Below are 10,975 nucleotides of genomic sequence, written 5' to 3'. Positions count from 1 at the left end.
GGTGACATTTGAATCTCAGATGTGCCCTCGTTCCGGTCGGGATTACTACTTTCACCAAACTCATCGAACGTGCTACTGCGTTCGAGGAAGTGATCAAAGAGCAGAAAGCCTCGTTCTCGTTCCCACTTGTTGATTTCATTTATATGCGGTGGAAACCTCTGAGCCAGGTCCTTGCTTTAGTACCTTGGGGGGAGGAGTGATCTCAAAAAGCCCTATGGTTCTGACAACAGGCGTGCTCGGGACGAACCTATTCAGTACAATGTTGATCTTCAGGATACAGAGAAATGGTTCGATGTATTGCTCGCTTTTGGTAGACTCGTTCTGCCTTCATCCAACTAGTTGATGCAGCCTGGCGATGAAGTCAGTTCTCGCTTTTGTCGTTATCATCGGAGGCCGGGACATGGTACTGGCTTTTGTAAGACATTGTGACGAATCATCCATGACCGTCTCACTTCTGGTGAGCTGAAGTACAATTCAGTTGAAGGTGCTGTGCTAATACTGTTCCCCCAAATAGCTACCCATCCCCTGCCAGACCATGAGGTTCCAGCACCTTCAGGCTCTAACGAGCTGTCAATGTTGTTTCTACCACCCCCCTTACTCAACATAGGGCATCTGAGCCTTCTCCATTGATATCATTTGATGATTCCCCTACTTCCTCAACCGAAGCTACTCCATCTGAATCCGGAGAGCAAAATGCTTCTGATGATGTAGAGTTGACATTTGGGCAACATTCTCCTCGAGGGCCGAATAATTCCGAAAAAGTCTTCTCTGCTGATCTCCCTCGGGTTGAGGTCGCTGCTGCTTTAGAGAATAGGGGCGAGGAAAAGTCAGCAGTTGCCTAATCTGTCTGAACAACCTGAAGAAATTTAGGGCAAAAAGCTCCTCAACGTCCCTATGCAGCAGCTATTAAACAAAAGCAAATGGATCTCCAGCAACAATGATCGGCGAGAGATAAATTGATCCAACGCATTGTGACACAGATGAAGAAGATTCCTGCCCTTAGTTCGATGTACTCCGGTTCTCACCACAGACAAGGGCAGCCCTAGAGCATGAAAGACGAAGTAAACTGAGCCTAGAAGTCACTTTCCTGCTGGAATCGCTAAGCCACTAACCGCAACAACAGTAGGAATTTCTCTAAAGCCATAGACGCTGTCAATAGGGGAAGGACTTTGATCTACGACCTCCTGCCCTTAAAGCCCGAGGATTCTACGAGTGGACGGACTTGCCCAAGCTGGAAAAGCGAGTGGACTTTGCCTTTCCGGCTGAACAACGATTGGTGTTAAAAGCGATTTTTTTCCGTCCAAACCCGCAAGACAAAGATCGAATGTCTAAGCCTATAACGAAAAGCCCTTACAGAACGCATCGCAAGAAGCAGTTTCTTCTACGACCCTCGGAGCCGGATCGCAAACAAAAGCCGAAACTGTTGATCGACTACCCGAAACCAAGAGAACGGAGAGAAGGTTTAGTTTACCACTGGAACTGAAACCGATACTTGTCTCAAAAATATCTTACCTTCCCAATCTAAAAATAGGGAAAGTACTGCTTCCAAAGCTTACACGACTAGCCGAAAAGAAGGCTCTGAAAGACCTATCCGAAAGCCCTATCGTTGTAAAGCTGCGGCTACTAGCTCAAGTGCTGGTGAAACTCGCTTTATAGGGATAGGGGGGGCTCGTAAAGCCCTTCTAAGCCAAAGATAGTTGCCAAGGTCCAGGTCCAAGAGAAGAAAGACAGACTTTCTAAGCCGCTTACCCGGAACTAGTGCTTTCCTATCCATACCGCCTGTCCTCTGTCTGATCCTCTATCTGCTCTCTGTACCTCCGCCTTCCCAAGAGGTTCCGCTTGACTAAAAAGCTTTCCCGAGAAAGAGTACAGGCTACCTGACGAACCAACAAAGGAAACTCTCTCTCATCAAACCCAAGAGATGGATTTGACTACGACCTCCTTTTTCTCTACGACCACCTCTCGCTTACCCGACCAAAACGAAAGGAAGGAAACAAACTCTGTGAAAAGTCACCTTTGCCGTCAGTCCCCGCACCCACGAAACGGTTTTGTTTCCCCTATCTAAGTAAAGTCCGCTCGCCCGTCACCAGAACGAGAGATACTATTTCTACGAGCTGAGCTGCTGGAACAAGAAGGTAAACCTTCTTGCCTTGGAACAAAGGCTCTGTCAAGACCAAGCGCTAGTACCGAACTTACCCGTTCCCTCGCTTGACTTGACTACCTTCATATGAAAAGATTTCATGTCAAAAGTGAGCCTTCCCCTCCCCTATCTCAACAAGTCAAGCTTTAAACCTCTAGTAGGTATCTTCAAACTCTTCCATTGACCGTCCATCCAAAGGTGTTTGAGGTTCGAAGAAATTTTAGTTTCAAATTACGACACGGGCTTCCGCTTGCCCGTAACTTGACTCGCCTACCAGACGAGACCTTCCGTTTTTAACCAAAGGCCTACCGCCATCCCGAAAACTGCTTGATTTATACGAGCCACTTGAGAGTACCGAAAACAGGTTATAGGTCTGTCTTTCTCTCTGAACCACTAGCTGACGGTAAGGAACGGAAGAAAAACGGAAAGGAAGGTTTTATCTAAGCTAAGCCACTAGCGCGTCAGTTTGATCGTAGAGCGCCCCTATAAAGTAAGGCTTCCCTTCAAAGAAGCTTTCTCGCAAGACTAGATCAGAAAAGAATAAATTCCATGGGAAAACCCATGGCAACTACCGACCATATCTATATGCGATCTGGTTTTCCGTTAAAAGCTGAAAGCCAATTTTTTTCTTCGACCTACCAATCCAGTAAAGGGGCAACGCTGACCTTCCCGCAAGACAAAGGTAGCTTGCTTACTTTGCTAACTCCGCCTGTACTGGAGCATTAACTAATCAATCACTTCCCCCCTATCTCAACAAGCTTTCCCACTTGCCTCTTCCCCTGACCTGCTATACCCGGACGACCCGGAAAGAGATTGACTTTGCAAACTTTCACTGAACTAACCTGTCTTTTCTCTCTGCCTTTACTTGATAGGGCGCTTGAACTGGAACTGTTCTATTTGAAAGAACTTTCGGCTTCTGAACCTTCTCCCCCTATCGTTGTAAAGCTACGGAAAGGAATAGGATTGCCCCCCAGGGCAACCACTTGCACTTTCACTTTCCTCACGAACCTGACCTGTGACTGCGTACCGGAATCATAAAGTAGTTTTAAACATCCGAGGGAAAGCACGGAAAGGAAGTCAATCAATCACTTGAAACAACTAACCGAAAGAAGAAAGGATATTACAGGAAACCGGGCCTAATGGCCCTCTCTAAGCAAAGCACCCAAGCCCGAAAGCGATAGCTTTTTTACTCAAAAGGAGTAGCACTAAACTTTTTTTGGTTTTTGTCAAAAACGAACTCCGCAGCAAAGAATGCCCTGCCCCAGCTCGAAAAGCCCTTTACTAGTAGGGGAAAAAAAACCTTACCTTACTATATACTAAAGCGCGCAACGGCTTTTCAGTCAGCTTCAAAGCCTGGAGCGCTAGCGCGCGCATCCGTTTTTCAGCTTGCTTTCTTCGCATGAGCGCCTGGCGCGGCGCCCCTATAAAGTAAGGCGTTTTCTTGCCGAGTGCGCTAGCGCGCCCAGCATTCTGACTTTGAAAGGGGCAGCTCGAAAGCAGCAAACAGTGATAGGGTTCCCGGGTGCCCCAACTGGACTTCACCACTCTACTTCGGGCAAGAAGAGGAAGGGGCACCGTCCCCGGCGTCCCATCCACGTTGGCACTCTGCTGAGACAGAACCAACACCGGCTTCATCATCATCTTCAACCACTGTCACAGTGCCAAGCCGGGCCTTAGCTTCATCGTTGTTCTTCTTGAAAGAGCGTTCCTCCGGGTAGTCCCCTTCAATCAATTTTTTTCAGCAAGGCGGATTCGAATTCCCAACATACATACCAAGAAGGTGAGGTACTCTCATAGCATTCGCCTCTACCATCAGATCTTGCCCCAAGATGAGTTGGTAAGTGTGACGCGGCATCACGAGCAGATTGCCTTTTCCCTGCCACTCACCCAAGCGTATCGACACCCCCTCAACTATCCCGTCAACCGGTGACGCTTCAGTGTCCACGGGTTTGATACGGCTTAGGTTCGTCTTTAGCTTCAACCCAAGTTGTTTAGCAACATCGCTAGCCAATATACTGCGCATGGCTCCGGTATCTACCATAGCCCGCACAGCATGCCCATCGATCTTCATATCAACGTACAACAGGGAATGTCGTCTAATACCCTGCTCCTTTTGAAAAAAGAACAAATAGGAAACATAAATATAAATTTACACCGATGTATATGGTAAGGGGAGGGGCGGCTTCCCCATGGAAGCTGAGAAGAGAGCGGACTTCTCTACCTCTGATCTACTGGGATGGGGGGAGCCTCATAAAAGAGGTATGTATGCTTGGGGAGGGGCTTCAAACAAGAAGCTGTAATGGGATGGAAAGAGAGTACATATAAGAGTCAAGTCAATAAAAAAAAAGAAGATTAGTCATTGTCCGACCAGATGCCGTCTGGCCGCTCCACACCCGGGCTGAGTTCAAGACTTTCCCCCCCTCTTAGTGAAGAGGGGGGCCGGGCTCTATATTTCTCCCCTTCCATGCGTCTTCCAACACTTTTCGTGTAATTCCGTCCCTAAGTAACCCATCATAAAATGCCTTAGACTCGCTAAAATACGGACTTACGTGACCGTGTTCCTTCAAGTCACGTAGGATTTCTTCGAATCTTAGAATTCCGTATTTTTTTTCAAGGTTCTCTACACATTGTTCAATTTGTAGAGTCCCCGGTTGCCCATTCGGAACTTGTGACTTGAGTAGGTGGTGCAAGGTGTCAAAGACAGGTTCCTCATATCGGTCTGCATCCCGCAACAGCTTTGCTACTTCCCCCGGATCCATAGCGGGCTTTTGCGCCGGCGGCTCTTGCCCCTCTGTTAGCTGCCCCCGGTTTAGCCCTTCTGCCCCTAGTTCCAAAGCGGATATCGGACGTTTCCGAGTGGTGGAGCAGCCCTCTCCCGCATCTGCCCGAGCTGGGAGTGAGGAAGTACTCTCCCCCACGGCCTGGCCCTGACTTTGGCCTTGCACGGCGTCCTCATCTTCGGGGTCGGAAGGATAATTGAGGAGTCCTCGAACAAATGAATTCCCGGACTGCGAAGACGCACTTTTTGGGCCGGCAGATTCCGCCGAAGTCCCCTCCTTAGGTAACATCATATACTCAGCTGTTGCGGTTGTCATTAGGGCCCTGAAAACGGCACCAATAACCAGGTTGAGCGCCCCCGAGCATCCAATCTTTGTCAAAATGAAAGAAAGGGCCTTCACTCCCCCTAAGACCCCCTTTGATAGAACAAAAACAAAATACGAGAGCCATCCCATTTTCCAACAAAGAATATATAAAAAGATAAAAAGAGTTATTAGTAAGAGGAAAGGAATGGCCCATCGTAGCACAATCCGGGAAAAATGAGGAGATAACGGGAAGAACAGAAGGAGTGGCCGCACCCCCTCGATCCATCGTACTGGAGCGATCCGAGAAGAACGATTAGAGTCATATTCTATCCTTTCTACAATGCCCATAGACGAAGTGCTTCGTTTCAGATCAATTCTTCGCTGCAATCGCTTCGATCCACCCCCTCGGTGAAAAACCGTAATACGCCCTGAGGAATTCCTCCCAGCAGACTTCCCTGTAAAAAAAGTGAATTGTCTAAGTGCTCTCCCCTGTAGGCTTTGTCTCATTGTGTATCTCGTAATCATTCGAACCAGGCGCTTTTAGCCCACCTCTTCTTCCTCTTCCCACTTCTCCTTTAGGATAGATAGATCGTCGTTGGTCCTTCTTTCACTTGCTTTTTTACCAGGTCCGATAGGTCGGTCGCCCGGTAGCCGCTCCGCTATGGAGCTACGTGTACACCGCCACGTCGAGACTCTCTTTCGAAAGTGAGATCACTACCGGCTTGTTGAAGAAGCCCTTCGGGCTCCCTAAATGCAGCCGTGATCTTATATACGATACCACCAGACGCGACGAAAGCCGGCCTGCTCTTTCTTTAATTAAGCTAGCTCTTGGTTAAGAAATTAATATGCAGACCGGGGTGCAGTAAACGAAGAACTATTCTCTCTCCTCGCCCTTGAGTCCCGCGCTCTTGCTTTGCTTAAGCTAGCTGGCAAGCTGCGATCTGCTTCCCTTGATCTGTCCTGATCCTACGACTGCACGGCTTCTTCTCAGTCCTGGGTACAAGTCTTCCTTTCCTCCGTTCACTACTGAAATCCCCTCTGAAAGAAGAAAGGTAGATTGTGGCTAACACTAAGCCAAAGAGGTGTCCGTGGACAGCCCTGTCTTAGACACTGAACTGCCACTGCATTCACTTCGTTCACTCCTATTACAGGTTCTAAGACGAGGAGATTGTGACTAACCCGAGGATAGAGGTATAGTTGACGAGGAGAGAGGACTGGTAACCAACCCGACTCTCTTCCTTCCATTACCGACAGCTAGGAGTGCTGCTCTTCGCGCTGTGGTTGATTAGCTGTGCGCCTGCTTCATACAAGGTACGCTATCATTGACTTCACACCAATCAAATAGAAAGACGAAACAGAAAATCAATGCAAGAAGGGCGAGGCATCCAATGTGGACAGTGAATAAAAACCCCCTATCTCGGCTGCCTTCGTCACCTTCACCTTCTTATTAAAAGCTTGCTAAAGGCGCGTTAAAGGCAACGGAAATGCCCTTCTCGTCGATCTGTGAGTGGAAGCTGCCCGTCCACCTGTGGACTGAGAACGGCTAACTTGACTCTTTACTGAACTGCTTGTGGACAAGAAGAAGGCGCGAAAGCCCTAAGGGAAAGGCTTTTGAGTACAGGTGTAAAGAAGAAAGCTCTCCATTCCACAGCAGGACTTGGTAGTCAATGATAGTCCTTGATTCCTTCGCTAACCCGAGCAAACCACCTTCCTTCAACACCCCTTGCTGCTCTCGCTGCACCATCTGTTGCCCGCTGCTTGGCTTGCTCTCTGGCTATCGGGCTATGCTTGCCGCGCAGAAGCCAATTTCCTTGACTGTTTAGGAGTGCAATTCGGGGTTAGAAACCTAAGTCAGATTCAGATTGGCCCCCACCGGCCTGACTTCTGTTTCTGCTGATGAGAGAAGGCCAAGCCCTTCTCCTGAACACTTCCAATACCTCACCACACCGATTTCACAGCTCGATTAGAGCAGCTCTTCGCAGCTTTCTTTAGGAGCATACTCGTTTGTAGATTCAAATGTGTATCTTTGGTTACATATAAAATATATCATTTTAACAGATATCTTACTCGACTTATTAGTCGCCTTTAGAGTTCAGTACTGGTTCCCTACTAGTCCGTAGACTGTTCCCTATTGATATAAAAGGACTTGCTATAGTACCCATCTTTGTTAGTAATGCCCTTACTTGATTGAATGATTGATTGGATTGAATAGCTAGGCCTATCTTTGTACGATGAAGGAGCCAACCGTACTCAGATAGCCGGAAGGAAAATAATTCGTGACTGCAGTTCGCGATTACTACCTGCCCCTAAGACTGCCTTCTTTCTTTATAGGTTGCTTCGCCCCTCAAACCCTAATTATAGATCTTTTAGCTGATCCAAGCAAGAAGCAGCAAGCATAGGCAAGCAAGCCAGTGAGCTACGGGTTGAAGTAGTTGCGTAGGCCAAGTATGGGAAGATAGAACTAATCAATCAGTCTGCCCCCTTAGAGGTACCGGCTAACTTGAGCTAGGTGGGTAAAGAGTTTGCACTTTTCCGTTCTATGGTCATTTTCCCTTGTCCGAAGGCCAGGCAATCCTAAGTGATTAGGAGTCGCTTCTGTCACTGCCGTTACTGCGCTTTAACAAAACTACGTAGTGGCTATTTCCAATAACTAGGAGCCTCTTTTCCTTCTGCCCAGCTCCCCGAAAACGACGTTCGACTTGCATGTGTTAAGCATATCGCTCCAAGCAGTGATCCTTAGGGAGTAGATCTACTTCCTCTCGGCAGGCCTGCCACGCTGCCGAGCCGCCCATCTTTTCGATAGAGGGGGCCACTCTCTATCCCAACGTAGGTAGTTGTAGTATATGTTTAGGCCTACGCACTGGCTTCTTTTTTCAAAAAGAAGATGGGACGACTTTTCGTTGCGGACGGCAGAAGGTGTCGCCCGGAAGTCCTTTCTCGTTGTATTGAAACGAGAAGTTTATTCACTTAACCTAAGATAAAGGGAGTGACTGCTTTTCTTATATTCAAGTCGACTCTACTTAAGGCGCTGAATGAGTCTGAAAGCTCTTCTTCCGCGAGTGAAGTGAGGGTGAGGTTGCCTATGGCACTGAACGCCTTAAGTCAATAACCTTTTGTTTGCAAAGCTTTTCTAGCTCTCTGTCTCTTCCGGTACTTAAGCAACAAATACAAAACAAGCTAACGAGGTCCATAGGAGGCAAAGCTGCGGCTTACCTGGCTAATTCTAGGCGTCACATTGCTCTACATGACTTCTGCTTTTGTGGTACGCGTTCCGTCTTTCTCATTATTGTTCTTGTACAATTACTGAAAGAGTTTCAGTTTGACGCTTCGCTTTCCCTAAAGAAAGCAATCAATACGCCTAACCTTCACTTACAGCTGGAACTGCGCCTATCACCCGAGAAAGAACCTTCTCTTTGATCTACCGCTTGAGCCTGCTACTCGGACTGAAACTAGAAGTAAACTTCGCCTGTAACGGAAAGAGGGATTTATCTTCGACTCCCTGTTCACATCGCTCTCTTCGGTACCGGTTTCCGATAAAAGAAAAAACCGCTGGTTACCTTTCTCTTTCTCTGATCTACCGCTTTCGCGTGTCCTTAGGTGACCAATAAACACTATTCATCATGCGATGATCAAAGAAGCGGCGTCATATAGGTCAAAGGTACAACCGCTATCGCCAGTAGGATTTCCTTGCTTTACTAACGAGCTAACCCCAAACAAATAATATTAGGCCGCTCCTGCTACGGAAGCTAGAAGAAGAAAGCAGAGTTTGACTATCACAGCACCTGAAAAGCAGGGAAGGGTTCCAAACCTAAACAAAAGAAGGCTCCGCACCTGCCTTACGTCTCTTCTTTTTCTACGAGTCACCATCCCGTCTCTAAGCTTTAGCAACGAAAAAGCAAAAAGACCTTACTAAAAGAGAGAGTGTAGCTCTTAGAAGTCAAAAGCCCGGAGTCTAAGCGCATCGCAGAACAAGTTTGATTCTACGACCACCTGAACTGTACGCTTCGCTTTTCCCTAAAGCAAGCAATCGGTTCATAAAAGGACTAAAGTAGCAAACAGCTAATTCTTTGGCTTTTGTTCCTTTAATTTCAGGTCGCCAGAAGCGCCTTTCTTTTCTTGGTAAGCTTGGGCCTTGCGAGGGCGACTCGTTCTCTTGGGCACTCGTCAGAGAAGAGAAGCCGGTACCATAGTGAAAGTCGGAAGAAGGAAATTCTGTAAGCTAGGCGGCTCTATCGGGTAAGGCGCTTGATGAGAGAACACCAACTCCAAGTAAAGCAGTAAGAAAACTGTTCTTTGCGGTAGGGATAGTCAGTAAGCGAGGCAGGTAAACGGTTCCGAGAGGGGCTACGCAAGTTTTTTAGTCCAGGAGTAAGCAAAAGACTCGTTTATAATAAGCTGATAACTCAAGCGTTACCAAAGGTCAGCGGTTACAGGTACTCGAGGGAAGGAAAGATTTGGAAGAGAGAAGGTTGAAAAAAATGCAAGTAGATCTTATAATGTTTCAGTTACGGTACTGACGGGCCGGTCGTATACAAACCTTTCTTTGCGGTTAGCTCGTGAGGTGGCGTAGGTCAACATTTCTCCATCTACGGCTTTTACTACATCATCCAGGTACTTTTGCTCGCTTATAATGCTGCGGACTGAACTTCTTCCATATCCTTGAACTGATCATGATCTTACTCTCACTTGCAGATGTGGCTATACGAGTACGTGGATATCGGTCGTCCACGTTTACCAGAGAATGTCCCTAGGGGCTCCCCTAGAGGGATGAGGTGGTCGTACCGCTTCTAGGACCACGATATGCACCACCAGGGGCTGTTTTTCAGACAGGAGTTTGATACCTTGACTCCTCAGCAGGTAAGCTTGTTCTTCTGCGATATTTCCTTCTTCGTTTGCGTGGATGACCGATTGATGCTATGTGGATGTAGATCACCTGGAGGCCCTTTGGAGATAGGCCTTACGCTGCTAGGCCAGCTGTAGAGCTATATCTGATCCGTACTTCCTTGCCCGAGTGGAGCTGATATACCTGGACCACGTCGAGTGGTACCTGGGTGAGAGAGTGTTACGGCAGTTTGGGATTGATCAGCCGGTTCCTGATCCGCCACCCCAATCCTTCCATGCATCGCGGACGGGTGGAGCTGCTAGATATAGCTTACTGGACACTTTCTGAGATCGGATTAGGGACTTCAATGCTGGAGGAGACTTCTTCGAAAAGCATTTGACCGACCGCGAGGACTATGTTGAGTGGTATGCGTCAGTGTCTACAGGTCTCTATGAGAGCCTCCACACATGAGGATAGGGTCGAACTACGCGATCAGAGGAGGTCAGGCTGCTTCACGGATTGCTGAGCTTGAGGCGAGAGTCCAGGAGCTGTCCTCCCAGGTTGAGAGATCTGCACAGACGGTATACCTGAGAACCAAACCTTCTCTTTCATCTGATACATTCTTCTTGCTTGAACTGGATGTAATAAGAATGCTTGGTTGCAGGCCAAGCAGCTGGAGGACATGACGGCACGAGCGGCTCAGTTGCAGGAGGAGCTAGCGACTGTCACAGCAACTTCGGCCGAGCGAGAGAGAGCACTCCAGGCCGAGGTTGCTGAGCTGAGGAGAGACCTGGATACTATTATCCGGGAGCGTGACACTTCTTTAAGTATTCTGTTCTTGTATGGATGGATGATAGATGCTTGTAGGCCTATTTGTTTTTAGAGTACCCATGGGCTTGTAGATTGCTGAGTCATCACGGCGAAGTTTCT

The sequence above is a fragment of the Telopea speciosissima genome, unplaced genomic scaffold (assembly GCF_018873765.1).
Source record: "Telopea speciosissima isolate NSW1024214 ecotype Mountain lineage unplaced genomic scaffold, Tspe_v1 Tspe_v1.0012, whole genome shotgun sequence".
Taxonomy (NCBI): Eukaryota; Viridiplantae; Streptophyta; class Magnoliopsida; order Proteales; family Proteaceae; genus Telopea; species Telopea speciosissima.
This window is presented reverse-complemented; position numbering follows the sequence as displayed.